The 9,517-nt window shown below is 42.7% G+C and overlaps 1 pseudogene; it reads left to right on the forward strand.

Annotated features, from left to right (window-relative positions):
- The first annotated feature begins 4,731 nt into the window (after nucleotides 1–4,731).
- Nucleotides 4,732–7,604, forward strand: LOC120309049 (annotated as a pseudogene).
- The last annotated feature ends 1,913 nt before the right edge of the window (nucleotides 7,605–9,517 follow it).

The raw sequence follows: 9,517 nt of genomic DNA on the forward strand, positions 1-9,517 counted from the left end.
AGAAGCAAAAGGCAGTTTATCTACTCCAAGAAATGCTTTAGCTCAGGGAGGGAAGCACTGAACTAAATATGTTTTCTCATTTCCTCCTAGTCAGCTACAGGGGGCACCGAACATCTCATGATGTTCCCCGACCCTTCTCAGTGTCAGCAGAACTCAGAACTCAACAGAAATAAAGATTATCGCACTGCTAATTTCAACGTATTTGGGGGTGGAGTGGGGGAACTGGGAAGTACAAATGAAGCTATGTGCAGTTGTCCTGTGGAAGGCTGGCAAAATGGATTAGAAACCATTCTACTGATAGTCCTCGATTTACAGTTGTTTGTTCAAAGTTACAACAGCATTGAAAAAAGTGATTTGTTATCAGTCCCCATGCTTTCAACCGTTGCAGCATCTCCACATGAACAAAATTCAAGCACTTGGCAACCAGCACATATTTATGATAGCTGCAGCGTCCCAGGGTCATGTGATTGTCATTTATGAACTTCCCAGCCAATTTGTGACAATTAAAGTCAACGAGGGAAGCTCGATTCACTTAACAATTGTTATGTATTAAAACTGATATTATGGTACTATAAAGCTAGGCTACCTCCAACAGTTTTGGAGGGAAATGTCAAAAGATTCAAGTTTGAGCAGGAGCAAGCTAGTGTTGTGATTGATTGATGCCCTAGAAGCAAAAGATATAAATAGCAGGCATGTTGTTAGTGTTTGACAGTTCTGTTCTTGGTTGAATAAACACTTTTGCATAATACCAGTCTAGTTATTGCCTTCAAAACCCAGTACACAATAGTGGCGATGAAGGTGGGATTCTGCAGAGGAGAGAGCTGTTGCTAGCTGACGTCACTCGGTGATAGGCTGGGTAAAAAGCCCCAGCAAGCCTAGTTCTCACCCCCGCCTACCAGTAAGCCACATTGGAGGCACGCTGAAGTCACTGGATGTCAGACCAGGCAAAGAGCCCTGGTGGGACCACGTCCTCGCCCTGCCTGCCAGTAAGACACACTGGAGGCACAGAAATCCTGAGGGATCTGTCCCCAGGATCAAAAGGCAACACAGCTTTTTCTGTAGCAGAGAAGGTAGTAACCAGGACCTCACAGAACTCCCAGAATTGCTAAACATAGATGGCTCAATGAGTTCGACATCACCCATCTGGTGCAGTGGAGCTCCTACATCTCCTGTGTTGACAATTACATACAGATAAACCAGGTCAGAGACGATGGCCTGAAGGTGGCAACTCTACTCTACTCTGTGCGGGCAAGCGACATTCGACATCACAGAAAACCTGGTGGCACCGGCAAGCATAGAGTCAGTGACATACACAGACCTCAAGAGGAAGTTAAAAGAACATTTTGAGCCAAAACTCTCCATAATCACTTGGCGCCATGCTTTTGAGCAACGCGAGCAGAGGTCTGGAGAATTGGCAACTGAGTTTGTGGCTGCACTTCGACAAGCTTCACACAACTGTGAGTTTCCAGATTTAGAAGAATGCCTCAGAGACAGACTTGTTTGCGGTTTGTTAAATAGAGAGCTACAGCAGCGCCTATTCACCATGGAAAAACTGGCATTTCTTTTTTATTATTATTATAAATTTTTACAATTTTACAATAAAATCCCTCACCCACTCCCTCCCAGCCCTGCCCAAAACCCTCCCCCCTTCTTCCCAGGGCTGAATACAGGGTTAACTAAAATTAAAAAAAAACAAAAAAACCATTTAAACTTGAATACAATTCAAACAAATATAACTACGTTCAAAAAACAAATTTTAAAATACTTTAACTCCAATATATATATATATATATATATATATATATATATATATATATATATAAAAGACAAAACAAGTCTACATTTCCAATCATTATCTTAAACTTTAAATATAGATTATTCGAAAACTAAATAATATTTTCTAATATCATACTTATACTGTATAAAGTTTATCCATCTTTTCCACACCAATAAATATTTCTTTTGCGTTTAATCTTTCAAATAAACTGAAATTTTTGCCATTTCAGATAAATAAGAAACTTTAAAAAAACCATTCCTCCAAAATCGGCAAAAATTCCTTCTTCCAATATTATCAACAACCTTACCGCTGTAATTAAGTTTAACATTAAAATAATTTCTTTATCATCACAATCAGATACAATACCTAACAAAAACAATTGTGGAGTAAATTTTATCCTTCTATTAAAAATTCTTTGAATATTCCACCATATCTTAATCCCAAAAAACTTTTATACTTTACATGACCACCAAATATAATAATATCATATATCTTCCGGTTATAAAACCTGTTTAATCCGTATGTGTTACTTGATTCAATATAATCATAAGTCTATTAGCTAAAATTTTAGAAAAATTTTTATAATCTACATTCAAAAGAAATATAGGTCTATAATTTTTTAGTAAAATAAGATCTTGATCCTCTTTTGGGATTAAAGATATAAAAGCCCTACCTCAAAACGGGGGGGTCTCTAACCCCTGTAATATATCATTAAAAAGTTCCTTTAAAGGTTCCATCATATCACATCAAAACCCCATGCATATAAGCTTTACTTGCATCACATACCATTGCCATTGAAGTTCCCTTATACATATTTAAAATAAAATATTCCTTTAAATACTCTTTAAATTTCTGAACATTCATTTCTTGTCTAATTAAGTTCTCATTCAACCTCCAAGATCTTCTCTCCTCTTTTTCAGTGGCCAGGTCCATCTACACAGAACTGTGGTCTGTCAATGTCCTTGGGAAAATCTTTACATTCTTTACTGTTTATATGCTGCACGAGTCATTCTCTGCTCCTTCATCTCAGCTTGTTGAAACCATTCAGCCTGTTTTCCAGCTTTCATCAATACAATTTCTTCAGATTGCTGTTCTGACTCCTTCTCCAAAACTTTTAACATTATCGGTAGTGATGAGCGCGCTCCCAGGACTGAAGTATAAAACTCTCTTGCTTTAAAAACAGTATTAAGTCTATAACATGTCCCCGCGTGACTCACCACAATTCCAACCGGGATATATCCCATCTAATTGGCATCTGCCTCTTTTTAAGTTCATCTGCTAAAAAAGCGAACTCTTTTCTTCTTCTTAAAATTTTAGATGGGATTTCCTTTAAAATTATTACATCTTGTGCAGCAATCTGAAATCTCTTGTTATAAAAAGCTTGTATGATTTCATTGCGTAGAGATCTTTTCCCAAAGTAAATTACCACATCTCTTGGCAAATTTCTCTGCTTTGCCACCCAAGAATTAACTCTAAATATTTTTTCAATTTCTCCAGATATTTCCTCTTTTTCTCTATCCAAAATCATAGCAAAGTCATTTGCCACCATCTCTCTCAAGTTTTCTTGCATATTTTCCTTCAGACCTCTGATTCTTAAAGCATACTCCATCTCTCTATATTGAAACATAACAATTTCATCTTGTAAAATTTCCATCTTTTTTTCCATCCCTTCAAATTTTTCCTCCAATAAATCCACTTTATCTGCTACTTCTTCAACACGAGAATCCAGCTTTTCAACAAAAGAAGCAAGTCCTTTTAGAGCCAGGACTATATCTTGCCTCAAAGTGTTGTTATTCTCTACTAAAATCTGCTTCACTTCTCCTCTAATTTGGCATATAAGATTTCCCATAACATCTTGAAGGTCTTTTACCGTAAGTAGTTGTACAGACGGAGAAGGTGGTGGTGATCTGGATTTAAGTTGTTGCACTGGTAGTATCACCAAAGAAGAAGCCACCTTAGATACTGTAGAAGTTACTTGGCGCTTTGAAGCCATTTTAAAAAAAAAATTCTTCTTTCCTCCTTCTTAAAAAATACAAGAAAAAATCCCCCCCCCAAATAAAAAATAGACAAAAAGAGAGAAAGTAACTCCTCCTATTAAAACCCACAATCTCCTTCAAAAAGCCATTGTAAGAAAAAAAAGAATGAAAAAGAAAAAAAGTAATAAAGTAACCAAAGCCCGTTCCGTTTCCTTTCAAGCACTCAAAAAAACCCCTCACATCGCCATTTTACTTTCCCTCTCTACAAGAAAAGTGAAAAAAAAAAAGAAAGTGATTCTTTAAAATTAAAACCCAACTAAAACCGAAAAACAAAATCCACTGATCAGCTCTGTCCGCTTTTTAAATAACTCACCCGTTCTCTTTAATCACGGAGGTGGGAGCGGCGTCTTGCTTTGTCCCAAACAACAAGGAACAAAGGCTTCTGAGAAGCGGAGACACCCTGAACTCCGTGGGAGCACTCTTTTCACCCCCCCAAAAAAAAACTCTTTGGGGATTTCAGAGGCTCTACCACTATTCTGGGTGAACTCCCTTCCTTCCTTTAGCCCAGGAAGGAGGTTTTAAACCACGGGACAGCTGATTTCTGCTGTCCTCAGTGGTTTTAACGCTGTCTCAGAAGGACGGCTAAAAAATAGCCGCCATCAGCAACGCTACACCACCGGAAGCCCCCGGAAAAACTGACATTTCAAGATGCATTGAAGGAAGTCATGGTGGATGAGGCTGCCGGAGGAGCAATGAAGGCTCTCCAGCCACCAAAAGCATACACCAGCCCTGCGGCGATCCACCATGAAAATGCTGAGGGACCCAGGGAGACCAATGAAGATGACGAGATCGACTGGTTGCAGAGGGAGCCACCCAGATGGCAACCCTCGACGGAGCAAAAAATGGCCCCACTGAACTGCACCACCTGTGGGAGACAGCATAAAAGGGCAGAGTGAAGATTTCACATAGCTGTGTGCCATGGCTGTGGAAAGCAAGGGCACATCACCAGAGTTTGTAGAGGCTGCCAGAGAGAAATGCGAACTGCACCCCCACAACAGAAAGGTAATTGGGGCCCAAGGAAGAACAGGGTTGGATATTGCTCAGGGAGGCAAAGTATCCAATGAACGGGAGCCCAATGCCTCCTCAAGGAGAAGCTAAGACTCCAAATCAGACTGCAGGGGATCCCAGGCTCCATGAAGCTAGCCCCTGGGTCAGCCCTATCCATAATTTCATACCAGACTTTTAATTATATTTGCAGGGAAGGCAAATGGTGAGTACCGCTCAAGCCATCAAGCCTCATACTAACGGATTTCCAGAATTGCATGTTTCCCTAAGGGGAAAAACCACCGTTAGAGTTAAGGAATTTGAGGGTCCCCTCAGCGTTGTGGTTATAGATGGACAGCGCACCAGCCTCATCGGACTGGATTGGTTCGAAGCCTTGGGCATCTGTGTGATGGGCATCCATTGCACACAAACAGCTGACCTCGCAGCAGTTTGCCAACAATACATTGATATTTTCAACACAGAGTTAGGATAATACAGAGGGGTGCCCATTTTGTTCAACCTTGACCCAGCAGTCACTCAAATCTGAGTGAAACTGCACAGAGTGCCTTTCGCATTAAAACCAAAGATAAACGTAGAACTCGACAAACTAGTGAACCAGGGAATGCTCCAACCCATGGACAGTAGCATGTGGGACTCCTATAGTGATCCCAGTAAAGCCAAACAGGGAATTCGCATCTGTGTGGATTATAAGTGCACAATCAATAACGCACTACAGCAACATGCTTACCCAATTCCAGTGGTAAGCCACATACTCGCCTAACTTCAGGGAGGCCAAATTTTTGCCATATTACACCTTGCACAAGCATACCAGCAGCTGCCAGTTGATGACACCACCGCTGAGGCACAGAGGGGCATTCAGAGTGTGTCGCCTGCAGTTTGGGGTAAGCGTAGCCACCGGGTTGTTCCAAAGCATCATGGAACGGACTCTTAAAAATATACCACGCGTCTGCCCATACTTCGATGATGTCCTAATCGCAGGAGAATCAGTGGCAGTCCTAGCAAAATGTCTTCAGGCAGTACTGCAACGTTTCCATGAGACAAGTATAAAACTAAAAAAAGATAAGTGCCAAATTGGTGTGTAATCCACAGAGTTCCTGGGGTTCCATATCGACGCTAATGGAATACACCCATCAGAGGCTAAGTTAAAAGCAATTCAACAAGCCCCCAGACGCAAGGGGGAACTGTAAACATTCCTGGGCCTGCTTAATTTTTACCACTCATTCTTGCCACACAAGGCTGCCCTGGCTGAACCACTTCACCACCTATTAGACATAAAAGCACCCTGGGTCTGGTTGAGCACTCACGATAGGGTATTTAAGGTGGTCAAATCACTGTTGTCATCAAATTCCATGCTGGCGCATTTTAATAAAGACTGCCAATAACACTAGCTTGCGATGCTTCACCTTATGGCATTGGGGCAGTGCTAAGCCATCAAATGCCAGGCTCCCATTGCATACTACTCACAAACCTTATCAGCAGTTGAGAGGAACTATGCACAAATTGATAAGCAAGCTGTCGCCATTGTTGCAAGTATTAAGAAGTTCCACAACTTCTTGTATGGCCTATCCATTACCGTCTTCACAGACCACAAGCCTCTGCTTGGCCTTTTTCTGGCTGACAAGCAGACTCCACAGATCCTGTCACTGCAGATGCTGCGATGGTCAATCTTCATGGCAGCCTATTCGTACAGGTTAGTCCACAAGCCAGGGAAGGAAATGGGCCATGCCGACGTGCTCAGCCGACTGCCTCTGCCTCAGACAGATCTGGACCCAGCTCCGGCAGTGCATATCCTGGCAATCCAGAATCTTCCAGAAACACCCCTACACCCAGGGGACATGGCTGCTGAGACCACCACAGACAAAACGCTCAGCCGCATTCTCAACTGGGTGTTGAGGGAGTGGCCAGAAACCTGACCAGGCCCAGAGTTCCAGTACTACGTATGCAAGAAAGCTGAACTATCAGCCCACAAGGGTTGTATACTATGGGGGAGCAGGATTGTCATCCCACCCAGTCTTCAAGCCAGGGTGCTAGATTCTCTACATGAAGAATACCCCGGAATTATAAGGATGAAGGCTGTAGCCAGGAGCTATTTGTGGTGGCTGGGCCTGCATAAAGACATTGAAACCCAAGTAAGGGGCTATCAGGTCTGCCAAGAGACCCATCAAGAGATGCCCCAAGAACCCGTTCACCGCTGGGAAACCATGCACACCCCTTGGTCTCACGTACACATTGACTTTGCGGGGCCATTCCAGGGACAGGTATTACTCATTGTCGTGGACAGCTATTCCAAATGGTTGGAAGTAGTATCTGTCCCATCGATGACAACTGCCAGGGTCATCCAGAAGCTACATCAGCTCTTCGCCACATACGGTCTGCCAGATGTCATCGTGTCTGACAATGGGGCACAATTCACGGCAGCGGAATTCCAATCATTCCTAAACACCAACATGATACAGCGCGTGACTTCTGCTCCCTTCCACCCGGCTTGCAACAGTCGGGCCGAACGAATGGTGAGATCCACCAAGGAATCGCTTAAGTGAATGATAACGGGGGATTGGAACCACCACCTGGCAAATTTCCTCCTGTGCCAACACACAACTCCTAGTACCACAACAGGTCGCAGTCCTGCAGAACTACAGTGGGGCCGCTGCCTCACAACAAAGCTCGACCGACTCTACCCAGGCAGGACGGCAGCAGAAACAGCTCAACCCAAGCCTCCCAGGAACCTATCGCCAGGTGAAATGGTATGGACCAGGAACTATGGGCCAGGAGCACCTGGGTTGTAGCTAAAGTGACTAAGGTAATGGGGCCATTATTCTTCGAGGTAGCCCTGGAAAATGGTCACGTGGTCAGATGCCACACTGACCAGCTAAGGCATCGGCAGGTTGGCCCAATCCCGGGGGAGGTGTTTGAGAGAAATGAGGACACACTGGGTGACCATGTTTTCCCAAATCTGCCCCCACCTGCAAAGGCTGCCTCCGCTGAAACAGGCACCCCAGGTCATAGAACCGCATTTCCCATCAGATGACCTAAACAGCTACCACAGCACAGGTCAACCTGGGATGGACAATCATACATTCGCACAAGATGCCCAAACAACATTACGACAATCCACCCAAAGCCACAGGCCCCCAGCATACCTTGAGGACTATGTGCATTGACCAAAAAAGAATGACAACTATCCTAAGGGGGAAGAGTGTTATGTATTAATACTGATGTTATGGTACTGTAAAGCTAGGCTACTTCGAACAATTTTGGAGGAAAAAGTCAAAAGATTCAAGTTTGAGCGGGAGCAAGATAGTGTTGTGATTGGTAGAAGCCCTAGAGGCAAAATGTATAAATAGCAGGCATGTTGCCAGTGTTTGACAGTTCTGTTCTTGGTTGAATAAACACTTTTGCATAATACCGGTTTGGTTATTGCCTTCAAAACCCACTACACAATGATAACCATGTGATTCACTTAACAACCGCAGTGATTCGCTTAATAACCGTGGCAAAAAAAAGATAATATCTTCAGGTGCAATTCTCTTAACTACCGCCTTGCTTAGCAATGTAGATTTTGGTCCTTATTGTGATTGTAAGTCGAGGACTACTTGTATCTGTAGTGATGAAGGGGTTGGGCCAGAATGCTTGCAAAGTCCCAGAAAAAAAAACATGACAACTTCCAATTCAGTGCCAAGCAAACTCAGAGTTCCAGCCTGGTTTTCAAAAGGGAATGACAAATGTGAAGCAGGCTCCCAACAAGAAAATAAATGAAGCAGAGCCAAAAGGCGGTAAGGGCCTAAACAACGTCTGCAAGTTTGGCCAGCTGCATAGAACAACTAGAGGACGTTCTACAAATAATTTCCAGGACAGCATGCTCCAAGGTCAAGTGCCCTTTGATAAGAAACAAAAAGGGCCTTCAGGTTCAAATTGGATGGATTTGGCTACAAGAGCTGAAGATGGAGGAGGGGGAAAAAAAACCTCCACAGAGGTACGAAATGATAGAAATAGGAATTCTAGAACCAGAATATAGAGTGAAAGGTATAAAAAAATTGTGTATTAAATAAGATAGAAGTTGTTTTAAGAAACACAGACCGAAAGTGATCAGAAAATTCTATTTTAAGATAGGGAGTAAGAACATAAGAAACAAAGTCTTAAGATTAAAAGTACAGATAGTTTGCTGTAATGGTTAAAATGTTGGGCTAAAAGCAGGGATGTTGTGAGTTCTAGTCTTTTTCAGGTGTAAAAGCTGGTGGGTGACTTTGGGCCAGTTGCTCTCTCTCTCAGCCCAAACCACCTCACAAGATGTGAACTTATTCAGGAGGTTTTTCCTGAGTGTCTGCTGCCTGGAAAATATGCATATCAAATTTCCAGCCCTTGCAGAAATTTTAAGAAACAATAGAGAAAGTGGGTGGAGACAGACAGGAATTATATAGTACAAGACGAAAACGTGAGTCTTTCATTCAAAAGGAATTCTGGAGCAGAATCTTTGCAAAGCTGGAACACTGAACTCCAAAAATTTGTCATCACATCTCCCTAGGTCATAAGCTCCCTTTTCCTGCCTTTTCCACTCAGTCATGGAGCTTTTAAGAAGAGGATGGGAAGACTTTGATCCAAGGTTATACAAACATTTAAAACTGGTGGAGGTTGAAGGAATCTCTTTACTTGATAGTACTGCTGCCAACCTGGAGCTCTTAAGGAATTTTAAAGCCCAGCC

This window comes from Crotalus tigris, unplaced genomic scaffold (assembly GCF_016545835.1).
Source record: "Crotalus tigris isolate CLP2741 ecotype Arizona unplaced genomic scaffold, ASM1654583v1 scf7180000017977.1317863, whole genome shotgun sequence".
Classification (NCBI taxonomy): Eukaryota; Metazoa; Chordata; class Lepidosauria; order Squamata; family Viperidae; genus Crotalus; species Crotalus tigris.